The sequence below is a fragment of the Podarcis pityusensis genome, assembly GCF_964106645.2.
Source record: "Podarcis pityusensis genome assembly, chromosome: 11".
Classification (NCBI taxonomy): Eukaryota; Metazoa; Chordata; class Lepidosauria; order Squamata; family Lacertidae; genus Podarcis; species Podarcis pityusensis.
Window position 1 is genome coordinate 63,185,508 of NC_138036.1, and position 24,333 is coordinate 63,209,840.

General features: G+C 43.0%; 1 protein-coding gene and 1 long non-coding RNA gene across 10 annotated transcripts in view; one reads left to right on the plus strand and one right to left on the minus strand.

Moving 5' to 3' along the window:
* PIP5K1B (phosphatidylinositol-4-phosphate 5-kinase type 1 beta) overlaps positions 1-9,839 on the minus strand; it is a gene marked incomplete at its 3' end in the record, with an annotated part of 90,362 nt that extends 80,523 nt beyond the window's left edge. Inside the window, exon 1 of one of the 5 annotated variants that reach the window (XM_080972770.1) lies at positions 9,602-9,825. Of the gene's footprint in view, positions 1-9,601 lie in introns of all 5 variants that reach the window. The other 4 variants (XM_080972772.1, XM_080972768.1, XM_080972771.1 and 1 more) reach the window with 4 other exon arrangements.
* Positions 9,840-10,027: 188 nt separating this feature from the next.
* LOC308458339 lies at positions 10,028-24,048 on the plus strand. 5 transcript variants are annotated; one of them, XR_013977227.1, is made up of 5 exons: positions 10,028-10,437; positions 10,752-11,260; positions 11,351-16,847; positions 22,943-23,016; positions 23,340-24,048. It is a non-coding gene; the product is annotated as an uncharacterized lncRNA (long non-coding RNA). The 5 variants fall into 5 exon arrangements; XR_013977228.1 differs by lacking the exons at positions 11,351-16,847; positions 22,943-23,016 and adding an exon at positions 16,905-19,886 and having other exon boundaries at positions 10,047-10,437; positions 10,752-10,893; XR_013977229.1 differs by lacking the exons at positions 11,351-16,847; positions 22,943-23,016; positions 23,340-24,048 and adding exons at positions 16,905-19,886; positions 21,488-21,817 and having other exon boundaries at positions 10,047-10,437; positions 10,752-10,893.
* The last annotated feature ends 285 nt before the right edge of the window (positions 24,049-24,333 follow it).

Below are 24,333 nucleotides of genomic sequence, written 5' to 3' on the forward strand. Positions count from 1 at the left end.
CAGGGCTTTTTTCAGTCAGAGCTCTGCTCTGGCTCCTCTCAGGGCACCATTGCCGTTCTAAAAAAAGTTCATGGTGAGCTCCAGCACCTTTTTCTAGAAAAACACCACTGGATCTATACCATGCTAGACACTTGACTATGTGATAAGCTGCTGTCTCACTAAAAGATATTCTTGTTTCACAGGCAAGTATCCTCATAATTGCTTTTTGGTTGTTATTTTTAATAAAATGGTTAAATGGAATTGGACTAATTTTGTCTCATAGAACTGTTTTTGGAGAAACAGTATTTATTGAAGCTTTGTTTGCTTGCTTTGTAAAAAATACATGGTTTACATGGGGGTAAATTTAAACTCCAAAGACTTCACACATGGTGTTCTTATATTATGATTATGTGGTGGCAGAGAACAATGTGAAGAAATCCTTGGGCTCTTTTAAATCAACAGCTGAGAAATGGAATAAACATGTAACTCATTCTGGAGCCTACAATGATCACTCTAACACAGAATTCATTAAAATAATCCACATAATTGTTACCAAATAAATCACTAGCCTATATGCAGGTATAAAACTTATTACCTTCAAATATATTGCAATACATTCCCTATCTTCTAACTGGGCTACTAGATGTAGAACTTACCTACACATAAATAACTGCATGCAACTGAAGTTTTGTGTGTGACTTATCTGTGGATCAGGAATATCAATGTGTTGCTAGTAGATTTACTTTTTAATTTAGCTTATTTGCATTTAGAAGGTTAACAAAGCCAACCAGCTCTTCAAAGCAGCCAATTTAGGTTTCTAGTCTCTCTTAGTGGTTTCCTACCTCTCTTGAAAGTTATGTGCCATACTAAGCACCTGGCAATGTGCTATATGTAACTCTGTTATATGAAAGAAGTGTTAGCAAGTCTTAGAAAATTTAAAAAAACCTGTGATCCCCAATGGCTTGCATTAACTGTTTTCCTGACATCACTTCAGAGCACAGTCAGTTAAACACCTTGACCTGAAACACAAGTGTACAGTGGTACCTTGGGTTAAGTACTTAATTCGTTCTGGAGGTCCATTCTTAACCTGAAACTGTTCTTAACCTGAAGCACCACTTTAGCTAATGGGGCCTCCTGCTGCTGCCATGCCGCCGGAGCACGATTTCTGTTCTCATCCTGAAGCAAAGTTCTTAACCTGAAGCACTATTTCTGGGTTAGCAGAGTCTGTAACCTGAAGTATATGTAACCTGAAGCGTATGTAACCCGAGGTACCACTGTAATTCAAAAGCTTCAGGACCCATTACAACCCGGCCAGACAAGAAACTGGCTTTTGTAGCCTACATTTCACACCCCACCTCAGTAACATACATAATTCTAATATGTGTAGACCAGGGATGTGGCACCAGTGGCTTTCCAGAGATTGCAGGACTCCAAATCCCATCATCCCAGGCCACTGGCTATGCTGACAACATCATTTGGCAGGCCACAGGTTCATTTATTCATATTTATAATCCGCCCTTCACCTGAATGTCCCAGGGCAGGATTACATATGCTTAAAACTAAAAATAAACAATACAATTAAAACACATAGAGGGGACGGTTTCCAATGGCAAATTAAGCTCCCACCTGGAAGTACCCCATTTCACTGTATTTAATGGGGATTACTCCCAATGTGTACATATATGATCGTATCCACAGCCATATTTACCTAGCAGAGTCCCAGTTGAGAAAGCTGAACTTACTTCTGCATAAACTTGTTTAAGATTGGGGTGTCAGTCCTTCTAATTTATTTAGTGAAAAATAAATGCACGGTTTCTTTCCACCTCGGGTATAATCTTAACAGGAGCCTGTATAAGATAGCAAACCTGGAAAGTGGGTTTGCAAATAAAATGCCGGACAGTGTAGTCTCCTTCAAATTCTCTCTCTCTCTCTCTCTCTCTCTCTCTCTCTCTCTCTCCCCAACACACACACACACACACATATATATTTACAATATAATGTTGGTAGATGTTTTCATTGCTTTGGACATTGGCCAGAGCAACATAAAATTATACTTTTGCAAAAATATAAAGTTCAGATAAACCTAAAATATAGAATAGTCAAGTTTTCTATGTGAAGATTATAATTCCTGCTTCTATTTTTTAAAAGAAACCCACACAAAACCCCACATTTTGTATATTTTGTCTTCAAATCTACCTAAGCAGAAGTTCTTAATAGCCTTTATTTAATTATACAGTGGTACCTAAAGTACTTAATTCATTCCGGAGGTCCGTACTTAACCTGAAACTGTTCTTAATCTGAAGCACCACTTTAGCTAATGGGGCCTCCTGCTGCCGCCACGCCACCAGAACACGATTTCTGTTCTCATCCTGAAGCAAAGTTCTTAACCTGAAGCAATATTTCTGGGTTAGCGGAGTCTGTAACCTGAAGCGTATGTAACCTGAAGCGTATGTAACCTGAGGTACCACTGTAATAGGTATACAAGTGCAGAGTGCATTGATGAATAAGGCAGGAAGTGAAGCTACATGTCGCTCTGCATGCTGCTGTATTGCAGTACCCAGATCTAAATGGATTCTTCAGAACCAACAACTGGCAAGGAACGTGCTAAGAAGATGCAGATAGGATGAGAAAGTAAATTCCAAATTACATTAGACTGCACAAAAGTAGCTCCAAGACTTGTTTACATAATCAGGGTGCCAAAATAGTTTGCTCACAATTGCCACCCTTGTACTGTAGAAGCTACCCAACACAACTTGTTTCTACCATCAGCTTAACCCAAAATGCTTTTAGTAAACAGGATTCTAGTCTATGAAAGCCTATGCTACAAGAAAGTTTCTTAAGGCATGATTTTGCTGCAACACCCACACCCACGCACCAACACACCCACAAAACTACCCCTCTGGAAATTAACCCATATTATAGCAGGGTCCAGAAAAAGGACCTGACATAATTCAGGGGCCCTACAGAGTTGCGTGAAGCCAGACTTCTACACTTTATCTTTGGATAAATAAGGTTCAGCCAAGAGAAGGATTTGAAATAAATACATAAACTGATAAACATCATCTGTCAATCCTTTACAGCAAGAAATGACACATTAAAAATATCTAATAGAAGAAAGAGCATTTCTTTTGTATATTCAGCCAGAAACACCTAGAAACATGGAGGCTTTCTACAGCTGCTCAACATTTTCTTTACTCGATACGTTTCATTATTGTATTTGCAAATACAGGGGCTTTTATCACCAATTACCTGAATCTCTGCAATTTAGAAACCATCTGTAGTTTTGGTAGACACTGCATTGTAGGATGATACCAAAATCCTTCTAACCTTGTCAAATACTGATCCACTCTGTAGCAGAGTATACCTAAAGATTTACTCAGCTGCCTTTCAAGATTCAAAGCAAGATTTGGAATGAATTGCTCTCAGGCCTTTCAGACACACACCTCCAATTCCATAGTTTCCTCTGCGTGTGCTAATGTGGGACAGGGGAGATAAAAGGCAGCATAAAGGGACAGACACGTGTAAGTTGAAAAGGAAGAAACTATCAGGGGGACCTTTTAAATGCCAAAGGAAATACTATGTATGCCAGGCAGATTCTGTCAAATGTGAATTAATTCATAATTGTGAATTCTCTCCCAGTTTTAGATACAGGTTAGAAGGAAAATGAATCTTTATGCTTCCATTTTAATTCTTTGGTCCAGGATGGTACAAAAACATCAGCATAACCTGTGCAGCGGGACTCCCTTCAGGAGTCTGAAGTCTCACCATTTTTCCTCCTTGTTGACAGTCCCAGCAATTAAAGTTTAGTTGACTAAATGAACCAATTAAAAGGTTGCAGGAGTGTATGGTAATTCTTAATTTTGAAAGATGTAAAAGGTATTACAGAGTCATGGAATGATAATGAATGTTTTCCACAGCAAGGCTTGTATCACACAATAAATAATGGTGCCCATTTCTCTACAAGTTACAAACTGAAGCTCACAGAACGGGGGTAGCCAAGGTGCTGCTCTTCAGATATTCTGGACTACAACTCTATGCTGGATTGTCATAGAAGAAGCATATCAATTATATTTGATGATGCTTGTGATTTCAGGAAACCTCCAATGATATCAGGAAAATAATTTTAGGATACAAAATTCCCAATTTATGAGAGGCCCACTTATACTAGATGCAAAACCCTTCATGCACCCTCAAGTATAAGTGAAAGAAAACAAATAAAGAAACTCCTGCAAACCCTAACCTTTGTTCACATTGCAAAAGCAAACGGATGCAAATGCCTCATAACAGACTTCCGGGTTGGCGCCTCCGGCAATGGCGGAGCTCCTCCGTTCGGGAGGAACTTGCTCCGTGAAAAACAGGGTCTGACCGCCACGGCGAAGGTGGAGACCCATTGAAATCACAAGCGGGAGAAGCTTGTGAACCTGGGATTCGGCTGGCACCTTTTGCGCCTCCCCTGCTCGCGGGGAAACCCTGTTTTGGGGGTCCAGAGCGACGTGGGGTGAGTGGCGCAGTGCTTTGAATCGACTGCTTCTTTCACAGAGTGAAGCCGCATTGCTGTTGCCGGAGAGCGCTGACTTTTTCCTGTGGACAATTGGATTTTAAACAACTACGCGTGAGTAAAACGGAAAATTGGATTTTTAAATACCTTAATTTGGCATTGAAACGGGAAGGTTGTAAATAGGAAGTCCGCCTCCCGTTTTTGTAAATAGACTGAAGCAAAGACGTTACAAGTTAAAGCCTTTGAAAGCTTTTGGCAAAGGATTAAATTTCCACTGGTTTAAAATACAAAACCCCCCTTGGAAGCAGGAGAAGAGGGGGAAATTTTGGATCTAGTGAGCCTGCAGGAGAGAGTGAAAAATTAAATTACCACTGCTCTGAACCTGGGAACGGGCTGCCAGATGACGTTTGGAGAGAGTGCATTTGACAGAACGGATTTGACAGCTAGCTAAATAAGAGTAAATAAGAGTAAGATACTGTTTCCATTGTCCTTTTCTGCGCTTAAAAAAGAGGAAAAGTAACTGAAAATTTATCTTTAATGCCTGAGTTGTGCCTGAAAGAACTGATACAAGTGGAGACTGTTTCCCTCTAGAGGGAGCTTTTGAAACTGTAACAGGAGTGTAACTGGGGGATTCCCAGCTGCAGATAAGGATTCTGAGAACCAGAGGCGACCTTGGACCATTTAAAAATGTTGACAGGAGAGGCCATTGTGACTGTTTTATGTAAGATAAGCTGTTCGCTGGGACAACTTCACAAGAAGATGGATGACATGACTTTTAAAGTTGATAATTTGGAACAGAAAGTGACCAATTTGAGTCAAAAAGCGAACACCAACACAGAAATAATTCAGGACTTGGTACAGGAATCCATTTTGGCAGGACAAATGGTGGAGGAGAAGGAGGAGAAGGAGAATGCTGCTGTTGTTGAACATAAAATAATACAAGTGAGATCTGTGGCTTTACAGAAGCAAATTGAGGATTATAAGTTGAGGCCTTTTATGATTGAATCTAGGAAAAGTCAGACTCTGAGGAATGGATCCCGGTTTGGATTAAAGGAGGAAAGTTGGAAAGAGCCCTCTATGCAGGGATTAATTGACTTTTGGGACATGGACTCGGGCCTGGAGGAGATTGAAGTTTTGGGGGCCTTTGGACTTGGAGGAATCCTGAAATATGCCCTGAAATACTTTATGGACTGTAGATTTAACTATGGAAATTCAGCTGATTTGTTCAGAAGGAAGAAAAGGATTGACAGGTTGGCGTTTCCCCAAGATTTGCTTTTTAGCATTAAAGAAAATGAAGAAGACCTGCAGAAGGGACTTGGAAAAGAGTTAAGAGCCTCGGACATAAGATCACCAGGTTGATGGACTTTATGGAGCTAACGGAAAGGACTGGCAGAATCCGAAACCTGGAAGAGGAGATGGTGGAAGAAGATTGGAAAATTTAAAGTTTATATATAGACTTATGGTAAAACTAATGAGTGATAGAAAAATGGTGGAATTATTTTTTGTATTTTTTATTTTTTATGGGCTTAGTAGAAATGTTATAAGGAGTTAAGCATATATAAGTATTTTAGTTTTAATGGAAAATAAGGTTAAAAAATACGTTATTTACAATATTACAGAAAATGGAGAAAGATGGAAAGGATTTGCTGAAACAATTAATAGAAGTGGAATACAAAAAGGGAGGTGAGAGAAGGTCGAGGAAACAAGGGAATGAAAGATAGAGTATGGAAAAGAGATGATGTATGTTTTTAAATTGCTTTTGTTTTGTTTCATTTAGGGTTAAGGCCAGGGAGTGGGGTTTGTTTAGTTTAGTTTAATGTGTTTAGTTTTGAGTTTAGGGTGTGTTTTGTATTGTCTATATATTGTATTGTTTTTTCTTTTTTCTTTTCTCTTTTGTTTTGTTTTTTCCTTTTCTGTTTTTTCTTTCTTGTCCTTTTTTCTTTTTGTAATCTATAAAAGTAATAAATATTATTTAAAAAAAAAACCAAATGCCTCATAACAGTCCTCTATTTTTCATGACTTGATTTTGCAAAAATCTTAAAATAAGTCACTTTTTTCTTTAAAAAAAGTACAGTGGTACCTCAGGTTAAGAACTTATTTCATTCTGGAGGTCCGTTCTTAACCTGAAACTGTTCTTAACCTTTAGCTAATGGGGCCTCCCACTGCCGCCGCTCCGCCACCGCGTGATTTCTGTTCTCATCCTGAAACAAAGTTCTTAACCCAAGGTACTATTTCTGGGTTAGTAGAGCCTGTAACCTGAAGCGTCTGTAACCCGAGGTACCACTGTAACCAAAAGTGACTTACAGAGAAAGAACAAATATTAAAACCAAAGTAAAACTAAGACAGAGTAAAATATAAAAACAAATTCAGATTTACAATTAGGCAGGACTCAAGACATCCCATCCACTGAAGCAGGCCACAGAAGATTAAAGGTTGGTGAAAAAGAAATGTTTTTGCCTGGCCCCTAAAGGTAGATAATGAGGTTGCCAGGTATGCCTCCCTGGGAAGAGTGCTCCATAAGTGAAGAGCCATCACTAAGGTGGTGTTTACTCAGGTCAACGCCCTAAGCAACTGCCTGAAGGAGGAGGATGACCACATGGTTCATGTGGAGAGTGGTAGTCCTTGAGGTATTGGGATCTTGAGCAGCATAAGGCTTTAAAGGTCAAAACCAACACCTTGAATTGAGCATTGAAATTCACTGGAAGCCGGTGCACTCACGCCAGAATTAGTATTAATGTTTAGACTGCCTTGTTTCTGGTCAACAATCTGGTGGACAATTTCTGTACCAGCTGCAGTTTCCAAACCATCTTCAAAGGTAGCTCCACATATGCCACATTGAAGTAATCTAACCTAGAGGTTACCAGAGCATAGACAACAAAAGCTAAATGACTGCATACATATATAACATCCCTGTCAAGTTGCTACTATTCCTATTTTACAGATACGGGTTTTGTTGTTATTTCTTTGCCTATATAGCTTGATCTGCAGCCCTTGGTAAGTGATAATTCTCTCCATTATGAAAAGCTTCAGCTGCTCATTTCTGCAGATCATGCTGCAATGTTACAGGCACAAAAGCAAGTCAGGCATGCTTTTTCTTCTTCCTCCTGAACAGTTGGCAGTCCTATTACTGAATGGGAAACCAAGACTGAGAGACAGTTACTAAGGCCATACAATGAACCCTTGGAAAGGGAGAGGGGAAGACTTTCTGTCTATCAGACAAACATAAATGACTGTTATCAAGTGAGTGGGTGCAGGCAGGGTGCTTATGGTGCCTGGTAAAGTCTCCCACTCCAACCCAGGCCTGCAAGCATTAGGGCTACATGAAAGGAAAGAAGCAGAGGGTCAAACTGGTAGAAGTCATGGGTGACTTCATGTTACCTAGCTACTTGTATATACATTTTGAATGAATCACTTCACATGTTTGAGGATTACTAGTAAAACCCTTAAACTTTTTACGCGTAAAAGTTCTCTCCTATATCTTGTGAATATTTGGGGATTTGTATTAAGTTCTCTTGAACAGGGCCCGCACCCGTTTTTTAAATAGGTAATATGAGCTAGCTGATAGTGACATTTTCTTCAGGTGACCTAATGCAATGGTACTTTTGGGAGGGTGAGAGAATAAACAAAGATAAGCAAAATACACAAAAGTGTATTTTGCATATACTGAAATAGAAAACCATGCCCTGCACTGAAGCACTGCAACACCTTTTGGTTCCAGGAAGCAATGCTATTTTAAGCAAATAGCAATAATGCAAGCCAAACTTCATATATCGACCAGAAACCTTCTTTGTAGGTCACTATGCAGCAAATTAAGCATTTTAAAAACATATCTATATAACTGCTTCATTACTTCTTCATATACAAAAGCATAGTCTGAAACTAATGGTATCCCTGCCCCCAATCCATAAAAGACCACATAGGAACATCATAAATTTGTTGGTGATAGAATGTGGTACCTATTTTATCTGAAAAATTATAGATTCCCCCCTCCCCACCTATATTTAGAGGAACAGATTCAGTTCAGCACTGCAAAATAGTATCTTAAGAAATACTGTAAAGGCTGGGCTTTGCTCTTCATTTCATGTGCAAACAATGACATGAAGAGGAAGGTGATCTTTAACTTACAATAGAACATTTGCACATTAATTCAAATCCTCTGGCACCCTAAGTGCCCTATCCTAAACATTCATTTGAAAGCAGTGGAACTTGTTTACAAGTTACCCTGATGAGCAGAGCATAGGGGATTCAAAAAGGTAACATGTAAGTAATACATAATTTTACTGGGAAGTGGGAGCAAATACACTGAACAGCCAGTCTTCTTGTTGCCTGCTTGGGCGGGTGGGGGGTGGATTTTGTCCTTTTTACAGGCTGAAGCATCCCTGGAGAACCAAAACCCTGGCCTGGCCTAGCTTGTAGCTCTTCTCCACAGCAAGGGGGGGTACTTATTAAATGCCTTGATGCTGGCAGGGAACCCAAACCACCTGCTGTGCTCCCGGCCTGTAAGGGGCACCTGCAGACTCCGCAGGAGGGGGGTGGTTCTGCGGTCAGGACCGCTCCAGGGCACCGGTTTCCGTGTCTGACATGACACCCCCCCCCCCCGTCGCCACAACTTCCCTCCCCTGGGAATCAGCCTGGACCCCCGCAGGACCGTCCCATGGGAGCAGGAAGGGAGCAGGGAGCAGGGAGCAGGACAAGCCTCACATCCTTATTCTGAAACTGAGAAGAATCTCCCAGAGGTCCAGGCACCCCCTCCAGCCATGCCCCCCCCCATGGAGGCCGGAGGGGCGGCAAGGCTTCGCTCTCCTCGTCCAACGAAGAGCCCGAGAGAAGCCGAAGCCGCGTCGCCTCGCTCCACCTGTTCAGTCCGGATTCAAAAGCAGGAAGGCGAACCCGAGGACGAGGCCCCCGCTGCCATCTGCCGCAACGCAGCGCCACTTCCCCCTCGCCGAGGAGGCTCCTCGGGGCGCCAAGCCCTCTCGGGTCGTCCCCCCGGCTCCCCTTCTGTGGGGAGACCCCCCCCAAGAGGGAGAGGGGCTCCGGGAGGAGGAGGAGGAGGGAAGCCCGGGACCCGCCCGTCTCTCCGCCCGCCCGCCCGCCCGGGGGTCTCTCCGCCCGCGCACCCACCTTCCGCCGCTTCGCGCTCCTTGCCGCAGGCGACGCAGTTCGGCCGGCCGAGAAGCAGCAGCGGTGGCAGGACGGACTTGCGGCGGCCCAGGGCCTCCCTCCTCCTTTCTCTCGGCGCGTCTGCACGGCTGCCTCGTCCGTCGCGCCTCTGCGCCGCTTGGTCCCCGGCAACGCGGCTCCCTCTCGCTCGCCCGTTCTCTTCGAAAAGGGGCGGCGGCAGCAGCCGGGCAGCCGCGTTCCGCCTCCTCCGGCGGCCAAGTCCCGAGCGGGGCTCCTCGGCGCCCGCCCGCCCGCCCTCCTTCTTTCCTCCGCTCTCTGCCGGGAGGCAAAGGCGGCCCGCCGGGCCCCGCTCTCTTCCCGCGAAGGGGCGCCGCCGGCTCGGGCCCCTCCGCCCGCCCGCCCGCCCGCCTTCCTCCGCCCCCCCCCCGGCCCCTTCCCTCCTTCAGGCGCCCCTCCCTCCTGGCGGCTCCCCCTCCTCTCTCTCGGCAGCGCCCAGAGGCCGGCGGGCTCCGCTTCTGGCTGGCTCCCTTTAGCGGAGGTTTCGCCTTCCTTCCAGGCCGCACATCCCTGAAGCCCCGCGCGAGGAGGAGAAGCAGGAGGACTCGGCGCTCGCCCAGGGACTTCCGCGGACTTCCGTCCTGGGGCGCCTGGAAAAGGCCTGAGGCGGCGGCAGGTGAGGCCAGGACTGCCCGGTCCGGCCGAGCGGGGATTCGAACCCTGCTCTCTCGGGCGCTCTAACCACTGCACCGCAGGGCTGTCCAGACAGACAGACGGAACCATCCTCCACAGGCGGCCGCAGAGGAACGTCGGAAGCTGCCTTAGAGCAGAGTGGGCAGGTGAGGTTGCAGAGCTCTGCCCCCGAGCGCTGCCCCTTCCCTCACTGGGGTTCAGGCAAGGGGTGGGGTGGGGGGACCTCATTCTTCTGTAATCATGGCCTAGGGGCTGCTCCAGCCCCCAGAGCGGGCCCACGGAGTCCGCCTGGCGGATGCCAGGCCCCCACGGTGTGCCGTTTTGTCCCCCCTCAGGGATGACACCGGGGTGGAACGCACCCCCACACCTGCCTTCCTACGCCCCTGTGTGTGCTTTTTGCATAAACAGCCAGTTGTGTGTGAACTTCTAGCCCAGCGTTTCTCCTTGTATCTTTTTCCAGCCATTATCCCAACTGGATGAACTGAACTCCTTAAAATGCTGCTACAGCAATCGTGGAAGATGGACACTTCTCTAACGCCATCTCAAGAAGCCCTGCTCCCACTTTCAGAAGACAGACGTCTGGGCTCACTGAAGTTATGGAGGTGTATACAATTATACATATTTATACGTATTGAGCTCTGGGCTGGAAAGCAGGAAGCATTGTTGCTCTGGCAGATCCCAATATGGATCTGTGGCAGGAATAGGTTTTTGCTCCATGTGCAGGGTCCTGCTGGGAAGTGTAAGCTTAGTGCACCACAGGGAATGGTATTGGGGCAGGGAGCTTGACATTTTTGAAAGAATAAGACCTTTTAAAGGGAATTGCACAAAAACAGACCTGAAGTTTGTTTGTTTGTTTGTTTAATGGGCTGTTCTTCTGTGTGAAATATTTTTATCTGCAGCACTTGGGTTTGTGGGCATAGCCAGGATTTGGGGGGGAGGGCAGAACCTCAGTTAGTTAAGTATTTTTATGTATTTACTTGATTTAGGGGGGCAGATGCCCCCCCTTGGCTACGCCCATGGCTGGGTCTGTTGTGGGTGTTTTGGAAGGGGGGGTGTCAGACCAACTCTCCATTTCCATAGTTTCACTTCTCTAGTTCTAGAGGGGAGTTTATGGCCCCTTCTAATGTGTGCATATATGTGAGAAACATTACAGTGAAATGCAAAATCTACATGGATCTTGAAGGACAATTCCAATTATCAATTGCTTGTGGATCTTTTACACACCAAAAAGAAGGGGAGATATATTTTCCGCAGCATTGCAAGGAGCAATAAAACACCATCAGTTTTGATGGATCACAAAGATGGGGCTGAGGAACAAGAAGATGAAGCATCGTATAGGAGTGATATTAAAGCGATTAGAGCTGGACAAATGCAAAGGGCTGCCCAATTAAGGGCCAAATGACTTATCTCTTCGGTAAGTGCGGTTTGTACACACTGTCAGCACTGGGATTGGAGGGCACATCTGGATCAGGACACCAGCATTGAGTAGGTGGGTTTTAACTCTTCACCCTTGCTGTGGGCTCAGTCCAGGTTAGAGACCTTGAACCTGCAGTTTGCATTGGAAAAATAATACCCATTTGCTTCAGTGGGAGCTTCAGAGCACACACACACACACACACACACCGCATCTAAATTGCAGGAAGAGGGTCCTTTATCTAGACTGAGCAGGGGACAAAGAGTTAAAGTCCCCCACACTGGAATCCTGATCCAAACTGCTCCTCCTTATGCCACACTTGGCAATTTGTGTCAACCAAACCAAACCAAAACCTTCACTCAAAAGATGCAGTTTGGTGGCTTACATAATGTCTTGTTTGGCCCTGACTGTAGGGAAAAGGTATGAGGACTAAGGAAAACCAGGCCTGGCAGGGCACTGTTTGCTGCTCACTGGTGGATAATTGCCAAATCCTGCTCTGGGTTAATTTTGTCCCCCTTTAGGCCTCATGGCAGAAGAGTACTCCTTTGCTTTCGTCTTTACTCTTGCATACTTTCCCTACCTGTGGTGGTTTTCGCTTTCCCACGATGTTGTGAGGAATGGAACTGTATTTTCACAGAGCAGTATGCCAGCTGTTTTCCAGCCTATAGTTCAGCTGCACAATTTTCTGGCATAGTGCAACAAACCATAGAAAATATAGTCTTCCCCCTTCCCCAAGAAGCTTTGGCTAAGTTGACTAAGGGATAAAGAGTTAATGGGTAAAAACACAGTCTTCAGCCTGATTCTGGCAGTCCATGATCTGCTCCTAAACTACTAAGGCCACGTGCTGCCTCCCCTTTAGGGAGGCCTGTGGTGGCTGCAACTGCAAATGCAAGCTATGCCTTGGTATGGAGGGAGAGCCAGTGGATAGCCAAATGACCCATCAGTGGAGTTACTGTTTAAAACTCTTTGAAAAGAGTTATATTAAAATTTGCTAATTTCTTGTTTGCTCGTGCACAAACAAGCCTTCCAGCCCCACAAACAGCTTGCTTCATCCAGGCAAGCAAGAGACGTGACTTCAGTTCAAGACAGTGACAGATCCACACATTTTGTCCTAGGGAGCAGAAGTCTGCCCCTTCTGCACTTTGGGGCAGCAGAGACACTGGTTGCGATCTTTGAACTGTAGCTGTTGAGGTATTTTGGGATGGACCTTTGCCCTTGAGGATGCTATATTTGTGGAGTGTCAAAAGAGATACCAGGATGGGGATGGAGGCAGCCAAGAACTGGGGAGAGGCAGCAGAAGAAAGTGCATGCTAGAGATGGACTCCTTTCTGCCGTTTACTTCAACACATACAATCACATCCCTCCCCTTGCACAGAAAGCCACCTAGGTCTGGGCCACATTCCCTTCCTTCTCCGAGTTCTCCATTGCATACCGCAAAGGTTAAGTTTTGAGGTGAAACCAGCAACACAAAGAGTATCAGATCTGAAATAGGAAAATGGAGGGACAGAGACCTAAAAATGGGCAACATGGTCCTACCCACCACGAAAGAGCAGCCCCTTTGTACGGGTAGGATATTTGCTGGGGGTGGACAGAGTGTGGCTTCTCCAATAGTTGGTAGAGTAAGCACCTGCATTACAGCCAGCAATCTCCAGGCACTCAAGCAAAAGGTAACAGGAGATGAATGGAAAGATGGACGAGAGAAACCAGGTAGGAGCTCCAGGCATTGTGTCAAGCTTCTCCAGCCAAAGGAGCCTCCCTTGTGTTGGTTGCCTGCTTTGCCCATTGTTGGGCTCCACCTGCCCCACCAACACCAATCCCTTTAAAGTTGCCACTAATGGAAACATGGGCGTTGGATAGGGCCTAAACCTGGAAGCTTTTGGACTGAGAATGCTTTGTTCCCTGTCATTTACCTTTAACTAGTTTTATAAGTTAGGAAGGAACAAAAGCACCTGATTATTATTATTAATTATTTAGCACATTGTTTTTTATTAATAGTAGCCATGTAAGATTGTCTTCCATAAACACGGTTTTAACAATGAGTCTGTAAGTGACCGTGGAGGCCAATTCTGGATCCACACGTCCTTCCACAGTGGGGACATTGGTTCCCGGGTGGGAGTTGATCACGGTGTGGATTTGCCAAGCATGCCTTTCTCTTAGCATGTTTCTCCCTTGCGTTCTGAGTTTGACTGTCTTCATAGTCCATGACACCTTTGGTAAAAAGGCTGTTCTCCAACTGGAGCGCTCACAGGCCAGTGTTTCCCAGTTGTCGGTGTTTATACTACATTTTTTTAGATTTGCCTTGAGACAGTCTTTAAACCTCTTTTGTTGACCACCAGCATTACACTTTCCATTTTTAAGTTCGGAGTAGAGTAGTTACTTAGGAAGACAATCATCAAGCATCCGCACAACATGACCAGTCCAACGAAGTTTATGTTGAAGAATCATTGCTTCAACACTGGTGATCTTTGCTTCATCCAGTACACTGTCTGGATCCAGTTCTGTCTTCCCAAGTGATGTGGAAGATTTTTCAGAGACACCATTGATGGAATCTTTCAAGAAGTTGGAGATGGCGTTTGTAAGTGGTCCATGTTTCACAAGCATACAGTAAGGTTGGTAGTACAATAGTTTTGTAAACAAGCATTTTGGTTTCCCTGCCAATGTCCTCAAACACTCTGTACTTCAATCGGGAGAAAGCCGCACTTGCAGAGCTCAGGTGATGCTGGATTTTGGCATCAATGTTGACCCTTGTAGAAAGATAACTGCCTAGGTAGGAGAAGTGATCAACATTTTCCAATGTTACACCATTGAGTTGGATTTGTGGCACTGCAGAGGGGTCATTTTGTACTTGTTGGTGCAGCACTTTGGTTTTTTGGATGTTGAGCAACAAGCCAAGCTTTTCGTAAGCTTCTGTGAATATATTTAGGATGGTTTGGAGGTCATCCGCTGAGCATGCACACACTACATTGTCTACCAAACCAATAACCTCCTATCACAAACATATTTAAAAGGACATGGAATGTTAATCAGCCCAAGGCACCTAAAGATATATAATGAAGGCATATGATACATTGAATTGTATATGCAAATGAACAGTTTTATATTTTCTTATGGTACTCGTGTGTCCAGTCTTGAGGAAAATCAACCAGGAAATTCTACATTCACTCAATAAAACTTCCCTATGGACCATGCTTTTGGTGATTTCTTGCTTTGGAGTGATATATTAAGAAATAGGAGTAGCAAGTATGACTTTATTGTAGCACCAACTATAAACAGAGCATTCTTATGTCACACTTGCCAATTCCTGCTCTTGTTTTCTGGAATAATAATATCCAAATTTCCATCTCTGCCATATTAAGCAGTTGGTACCTTACCTTTCTCGCCCTGATCTGACCACAGTGATCCATGTGACGGTCACCTCCAGGCTTAATTATTGTAACTTGCTCTATGCAGGGCTGGCCTTGAAGCTGACCCAGAAATTCCAGAATGCCGCAGTGAGGCTCCTTTGGGGTCCTTGCCGCGGGATCACATTCATCCAGTGCTTTACCAACTGCACTGGCTCCCGGTGGAGTACAGGGTCAGGTTTAAGGTGCTGGTTTTGACCTTTAAAGCCCTATGCAGCCTAGGACCCTCATACCTACGGGACTACCTCTCCTGGTATGCCCCACAGAGGACCTTAAGGTCCACAAATGACAACATTTTGGAGGTCCCAAGTCGCAAGGTGGTTAGATTGGTCTCAACTAGGGCCAGAACCTTTTCAGTAGTGGCCCCGACTTGGTGGAACGCTCTGTCACAAGAGACTAGGAACCTGTGGGACTTGACATCTTTCCGCAGGGCCTACAAGACACAGCTGTTCCACCTGGCCTTTGGTTTGGACTCAGTCTGACGCTTATGTTTCCCTCCCCTTATGGTTTTGATCTATGGGCTATTATTAAAAGGAGGCTGCATTTTAAATTGCATTTTAACCTGTATTTTAAATTGGGGTTTTTTTTCCTATTATGTTTTTACTGTAATTTTACTGGTGCCTGGCTCTGGCCAGGGAGGGCGGGGTATAAATAAAATTTATTACTATAATTAAAAGCAATGGAACAGCAGGTTCTTACTAACGTAAGTATGTGTTTGGATTTAAATACCTTATCCACTCCTTGAGACAGCTCAAGAAGCTTGCATAAAAACAGCTTTCACAAGGGTGTGTGTGTGTGTGTGTGTGTTGTTTAGTAATTACTAATAGTGATCAGACTCTAGTAGGCATAATAAGCTCTACTCAATAGGGTTGTGCTTCTTATCATAATTGGACTTTGTACTTGCTGTCACAGAGCTGAGGCAAAACAATTAAAGATAAATGTCACTGGAGGTTCAAGACTGAATACAAATTGTTCTTTCTGGCTTAGGTTTAATAGCTGATGTCCTTGTTTTACCCAGTTTGACCCCTGCTTGGTATAAATCAATGGACCACTTTCCTGCTGTGCATTTTTACAAGGTGTAAATATAACGCTACACAAGCAAAACATACAACTTTACAGGTCAACTCCTACTTTCTCTCCAGTTCTCTACACTGTTTTCTAATCAACGCAAGTCTCTTGTTACATTCGTCCTTAGAAAACAACAGCCTTATTTTAAGATGCTGAGGCACATGCCCAAGGCCTTGAAAACATTTATGTCTGTCATTCCGTTAGACTACAAAGGCTGTTTGAAAATTTAGCCAGGAAACCTACGGCTGCAATCAGTAGCCTACTTCCTCTGGAGCAGAGCCACTTACTTTGATGGGACTTCTTCAGAAAGAATGTCATGCGGACTATAACAAAAACTGCTTTTAACACTCTTGCTTATTCTAGGAATATATATAAAGAAGATTCTCGTCATCTCTGCACTTTAACTGGCAAGCTCTGATTTCTGTGTTAATTACAAACTTTTGCAAGGTACAAAGTAAACGTGCCACTTTTTGCTCTACCAACTTGCCTCTGGCTCCAGCCACTTCTGGCATGTAGCCCCTGAGAGGCTCAGTATAAGGGAATGTGGCCCCAAGACCTTAGGGCCTCCTGTTTTTAGGCCCTCAATTTCCCAGCTTGTTCACAGAGCTCACTGGGTGACCTTGGGCTGCTCTCCCCAGCAGAAAGGTGTGTGCGTGTGCACGTGTGTGAAGAGGTGAGTATGGTGAATTATTTCTGCTTGAAGACTTCATCTTTGATTTGTTAATTGCAGATAATTGCTTGGATCCTAACTAACCCCCCATGAACAGAGGTGCTCCTTCTGCTCGTGGAAGAAACTGGGATCCAGCTGGAGTGCAGAAGTGAGGCAGCATTTTCCACTGACCTCCCATTCCCCTTGCAACCCCCTGCACCACTTCAAGGGGCAGCAAGGGGAAGAGAACAGCGAACGTCACCTTTCCCCTTCCCTCCTTATGCCCTTTGGGATGGTGATTACATGGGGAGCGCCCTTCAAATGCTACAGCAGCAGCACAAGATGAAATGATGGCCATGTGGTTCCCATGGAGCTATGAAGTGTACCTGGGTCTCCCTGCAGATGAGCAGGACCTATACATAGAAACTTTATTTGCATTAGCCACTAGCCATAGCAATAAAATAAAACGAACAGGTCCTATGGAAGCAAGGGGAATGAGATTCCAGTTGCAAATGGTGGCCTGCAAGAGTCTTTTAAAAGATCTATCTGGGCACTGTCTGGAGCCTTTGCCTATTCTGATTGGTAGTCAAAATTCCTGACCATTCCAAATAGTTTCTAACTCTAGAAGTATTCTAGAGTTGGAAGAAGCATAAAAGCCACCAAGCCCAACCATCTCCCTTAAGACTGAGGCATCTACTTATTTGTGCCCCCGCAGCCCTCCACCCGCCTGCCATCTGGACACCCATATGCCACTTAAGGAAGCTTCATTCCAATAAGGTCTTAGACCAGTTAAGTGCTTATGGGCAAATAAGTTCCAGTGGCTTAGATGGGTGAGACAAACAACTTTCAGGTGAGGTGGGGAAGGGGAAGTGTTGGCTCCTCGTTCCAGTATCAGCTGTTCCCCAACACCCCTGAATCAGATGTCAGGCCAAAATAAAAAGCTTCAAATAATTTCCTCATGGTGACTTAGGTGGTTGAGTGCTGACAAGATCAGAGCCCAAACAGGGCAGCTTAAAAATAAAAAGGGGTGTGTGTATGTATCAGCATTCTCGGTTGAATCCTGAGCTATGCAGAAGTACAAAGCAAAAGGGTCACTTCCGTCAAAACCAGCCCAATGGCAATTAAACATGCCCAGTTGCTTCCAGGAACCATGCAATACTGAGTACCATATTGGTCCGAATATAAGCCACACCCGCAAAAATAAGCCACACCTTTAAATTTCAAGGCTTATTTGCGGGTGCGGCCTGCCTCCCGGCACTCCCTCCCCAAGCTGCCAACTGGGACACCAAGCGGCAGCCGCCCCCGTCCCCCGTTCAGGGCGGTCATGCCAGGAGGCGGGCGCACAGCGCTCGGTTCCAAATATAAGATGCACTTCAACTTTTCAAATTTGGGGGAAAGTGCGGCTTATATTCGGGCCAATATTGTATTAGTTGGAAACAAAAAAATGAAAACCGGAGAGGCAGGAGAGTGCACTGGCCTATTTGATCCCTTTTACAGTTGATCCTGGAGGAGGAAAAGAGCAAGGATGGCTGGTGGACTTGCAGGAATCTAGAGTAGGAATACTCTTCTTAGGGTGTGAGGAAGATACATTGCAACACTTTGTTGTAGGACCTACTAATCCTATAAAAGCTGATTACAATGCTGCAAAGCATAAAGGATTAGTTACAAATGAAATTAACAATACTTGTTCATGAAAAAAAGCATTCTGAATAAATCTTAAAGTAATAATTAAAAGATGACAAAAAGAAAACATGCCAATTTAACCATGTGTTTAATGGATAAAATGCCAAATTACAGCCCTCTGTGTTATAACATCCCACACTGTGCCAGAATTTTCTTCAATTCTCAGTATAAATTTTTGTGGGGAGAATGGCTGTGGGGAGGGATAATGATTGAAAATCAAGCATCCTGCCTGAAGACCTTCCCCTAGCACAAAACTGCCATTGGCTACCTGCACCAAAACGACTACCCCAAAATAAAGAATAAGGCTGCACTCCTAACCAGGGGTGGCTGAACATGCCAATTTCAGTTTTGCTCAGTTTCTCATTTTTCCACTCTTGAGTTTAGTTCTCCACATTTCTATATTGGTTTGTGAATTTTTTTAAAAGTCCACATTAATATTCATCAGCATTTTGCTGTGAATTTGTCATCATATACAAATTTATGTATGTAAATTTAGCTATTATATATATTTGCATGCACACTTTACCTTAGTATATGGTTTTTTGTGTACATTACCCGGCTGGAGAACTGCATTGCAACATTCAGAAAACTGCACATTTTGAATGGCTCCATTTCTGTTCTCATATCATTTCAGAATGTGTGAATTCTGTAGGCTGAGGTTTACCTTTAAATGCAAACTGAATCAATTTCCCCCAACCCTACTCCTAACCTCACATATTTGTGAATAACTCAATAGGATTTACTTCTGAGTAGACACAATTAGGGTTGCCCTATAAGTCTTGTCTTCTTCCAGTCTCTTAATGGCCAGGTGTATAACTGAGCATTGATGTCTTTAGCATGAGTCATCCTTTTTGCTTCACACCTAGTGTTTAATAAGGTAAAGCTGGTATCAGTCTAGCTAAAAGATGCTGGTCTATTATCCTTTAGCTGATGACATCTGAAACAGTTTCTCTTCTGTGTGAGAGCAGTTTTTACCTTCTGCAGGCGTTATTATAATGCCATGCTAGTTTTTGCCTTAGCATCAATTTGGGAAGACATATGCCTCTCATTCATAGCAAGGGCAATACTAGCTAAGAAGGACAAAAAGCTGAAAGGGGAATAGGCCTTCCCACTTTCAAATATGGCCATCAGTTTCAAAATCTTATGCAGAGGTCAGGGTATTCCTTATTGGTGAGAAGTTTAAGAACTTTGGATCCCTGATTAAGCAATGTCTAAAACTTATTAAATAAGTAGATAAAAATACTCTCTGAGGTTCATGCTGGCCATCTTCATGTGCCTTTTCCCTCCACATACTGACTCAACAGTAATGATAGCTGTAATAAAACATCGCCTAATTTAAACAGGCGGATATCTATGCAGAGATATATGGAGTCAGACCAGGTAATACATTTGTTTTCCCAGTTTCTTTAGCAAGTATGACACGAATCTGCCATTGAAATCAATGTGTGTATCTGAAGACGTGTGGATGCACACGAAAGCTCATACCAATAACAAACTTAGTTGGTCTCTAATGTGTTACTGGAAGGAATTTTTTTATATTGAAATCAATGTCATTGTGGCCATAAGGATTGACATATAAGGTTGCAATGTTTCCTTACTTGTGAGTAAGTGCTAACTACCAGCTTCAGTGAAACTCACCAGTAAAGGTGATCTGGGATACATATCTATGTTTCTAGGCCACATGGGACAGGGCACAGAGTGTAACCTGGGTGATTAATCTCTCTTCCTTCTGGTAGATCTTTAGAAGGCAAGTAAAAATGATTCTCTTTTGGAGAGCTTTTATTTAATTATTATCTCTGTAGTTTTAAGTTGGGAAAGTGGTTTTAGAATTCTTGCCTCATTTTAATTATATTTTTATTTTATTGTTATGACTGTTCAAATTATATGTACATTGGTTTTATTGTTTAAAATATTTGTTCTGAGCTATTTGGAGAGTTAACCCAATTTTGCCCTATTTCAAACAAGTACAAACTGTGGACTCATTTTTTTCAGGAAGTAAATTCAAGAAGCAGGTGGTTTTGTTTGTGTTGGAGCATCCATCTCCAGTAATGCTTTATGGGCAGAGATGTTTTTGGTATCAGAATAGAAATAATGAGAGAAGAATTATGATTCTCTTATCAGGCTGTATTTGCCTTCAGTGATACTTCCTGCTAATTCTATAGCCCAAGTTAATTCTAACATTTCTTGGAAAACGCACAGGGTGTTAAATGAATCTTATGTGATATATTTTCTGCCATCAATTTTTAAAGAACATTTCTGTTTATGAGAAGGCTAAGAGTCCATGTTTTAACCCACCTTGCCCCCTCAGTCTCTGCCCCCTGCCCCCTTCACATTTCCTCTCCCAATTTCAGATCAGGACAGCCTTCCCTTCCCTGGAGGTTCCAATCTGCCCAACTAGGCCCAGTTAGGACAAGAATGGACCACAGACAGAGAACAGGTCTTTTCCATCTGAAGACCACTATCATATCTCCCCTTAATCTTGTCTTTAGGCAAAATATACTCAGCTCTTTCTTTCTTTCTTTCTTTCTTTCTTTTAAATAATTTTTATTAGATTTTCCACAATGATAACACAAACCACAAAGCAAAATGTTACACTAAAACAGAAAAAAGAAAAAAGGGAACAATAAACAGATAAACAATAACAACAAACTTAATTCTTCACAAATCCAACCTTTTAAATATCTTGGTTGACTTCCTCAAATCCCTCCCTTCTGAGTTTCCTTGTAATTAAAAGTAACAGCTTTCCAATATCATTATTAAACTAAAACAATTTCCAATTATAGTCCATCTTATTCACTTTTCTTAACATTCTAAAACCCATTTAAATTATTTATTTATTTATTTATTTATAACTTAGTTTAATTTAATTTATTTAATTAATTATAACTTAGTTTAATCCTTAGTTGCTTTCAAGTAATTTCTAATTTTTTATATTATAATATTTATTCAACATACTCAGCTCTTTCAATTATTTTTTATAGAACTGGGATTCCTGACCGTTCACCATCCTAGTTGCAGTTCTCTGAGCACACTCTGTTTTGTCAATATCCTTCTTAAAATGTGGCACCCCAGACTGGACACTTTACTCCAGATGTGGCATTACCAGTCCATCTGTACAGCATCATTGTCTTTGTAGCAGAACATGAATATAATACCTAGGCATGCAAGTGCAACTTTACCAACAAAAATCACAACCTGTTTCCTGATGAGTGGTATTATTCTTTTGCTTATTTGTTGTACATCCCTTTTGTGTAATGGTTTTCTTCCAGAAACCCAGTCTCACATTGATTAAAAACACGATCAAAGTATGACCCTGTTATTATATTTTGCAGTAGCAAATTTAGTGTCTTCTTTTTTTCTAATTAGTCTAAGCTCAATTTCTAGGGAGAAAGGATTAGTACAAACACTCTCATGCCAAAATGGTATTATTAAAAACACAGGCATCAAAGTAATATTTTTAATAGTGCAGATTAGAAGTTCTTTTAGGCCCTGTGGATCTTTTTAATTTCATTTCAGTTTCATAACCTTAGTCAAAATGTAATTGCTAGCTCAAGAGGGATCTCATTTGCCATGCTCACATAGTAACTGAACATAATGACTAAATTTGCTCCTCAGAGTCACATTGCAGGCTTTTCATATAAAATAGACAATTGCTGCCTCATTGAATTTTCATCGCAAATGTCAGTCTGCAGTGGAGAATTGTGTCTGAGTAATAGTCTTGTTTTTTAAAAAAAATAAAACAAATACAATAGAATCCACATTATTAGAAGCAATATTGATAGTGGGTTGATGTACCTGGGACCCAAGGCCTCAGACCTGGTAATCTAAAACCCTAATCTTAGACACATTAATCAGTGGCAAGGAAAAGACGATCTGAATTTAGCTGCTGACAAAAGACAACTGAGGGCATTGCTTGCCCAAGAGGCACTGGGGTCAACAGTTGTTCTTATGGTTTACCTACTGAAGTTGCTAGAGAGCTGATGGAGGGAAGGTCATTCCATACATACTATACAGCAGACATGTCCAACACATCTATCACGATCGACTGGTTGACCTGGGAAGAATTTTGGTTGATCACCGCTGCCAAGGCATCACCCTCCCTCCCGAGCAGCCACTGCCTCATCCCAAGCTCATGTCACGGGAGGGGATGTTTTGATGCTGCTTGCACCCACCCACCCAGCACCCACCCCTGCCCCACCCAGAGATCAACAGGTGAAGGGCAGTATTCAAATTTAATAAAAATTAAAATAAACCAAAGCAGGGGTGGGGTGGGTGGGGAAACACCCCACCCACTTCCAAATGTTAAAGGCCACAGGCCTGGCAAGAGAGGAACGTTTTTGTTTGTCGTTTTGCTTGTATGGAAATTTTTATTGTTCCAGTGAACGAAATGCAGACCTAGGTATCACACTAACCAGCCTCTGCCTCTTCCCCGCCAGAGAAGCCACCCTCCAGCTGCTGCCCGCCTCTGTCATCATCAGGAAGCCAGCCCACAATGGCACCCACCTGAGAGGTACCTGAGCTGTAGGGGAAAAGCCCTGATTATAGTGACATTTTAAAAATAGCAAAAGATAAACAAGGAAGAAAAGCTGACACCAGTCAAGATAGGTCCACTGATACAAGAAGCACATGAAGAAAAGCAAGAAAGAAATTAGAGGGCTGGAGGGATTAATCCTGCCCTCTCATTAAGGGCTTCACTTCACACAGTTCACGTATACAGAATTGTCATTGACTTGAGTAGACATGACCTGCTTCACGTGATTTTGAGATTCAGGTGATGATATGGGAACTTAAGTGAGACTTCAGATAATCATAGACCTTGTTCTCCTTTGGCAGGGAGAGGAACTGTACTATTCCAGCAAGCTTCTGGAAACCTTGTCTAGAATATGAAACCAAGGAAATTCTCAAGACTTCAGCAGGCTTCTAAAACTGTACAGCAGGGGTGAAAAAACAACTGGCTTTGTTTTACTAGATCTACTTTGTTTTACTAGAACCTCAAGATCCACTAGCCAGAGGCATCCAGAGACATCCAGTTAGAGTAGAAAAACAAAACAGGGTGCCTCTGAGCATATTCTGAGCCTTGAAATTTGTTTTCAGTACCTGAACATGAAATCAAAGTACTTTTGCACAGAAATTCAGCCTCTCTTAGCTTCCTTTATTTCAGAAGCCTAATTTTCATGAGAAAAGTCAATTTGTTGTTGCTATTGTTAAGCAGTTACAAGTCAGAAACTTATGTCAATCTATGCAAATCATCCAGAAATCTAACGATAGATCCCAATCTATCACCGCTGCTAGACAGGAATGGCAAGAAAACAGAAGAAAAACAAACTTAGTTGCATGATTATGTAGAATACAGAGAAACAAGGAAACACACACTCTATTAAATCACATGTAATTACTGGCTTGTCCAAGTACAATGCAAGTTTAGACATATGATTAGAAATAAAATTATGTTGCAAGTTCATGAGTTCACACCTGAACATCCTGTAGCCATTCATACTGTTATATCTAATGAGCTTATTAAATAATGGAGTGATATCTACTATGCTGCGTAGTTCCTTGCTCAACATGTGTTCTTTGTGAGTGACTTATGGGTTCCACACATGCAAGGCAAACCCAGGTTTGCCATAAAGTCTACACTCAACAGCCAATTTTAGCTCTCCGGTGAGTGTTGCAGTATGAAAGACATGTTTGCAAATACATTTGTCACATTCACATTTTCAGGTTCGTTCATAAAATATTTGAGGAGAAAACTTAGTCATCTGAAAATGCAAGATGTGCAGAAAGGCTTCCCTTCTTAACCAGCCAAGAGTGGTTGTTGGGCCAGAAA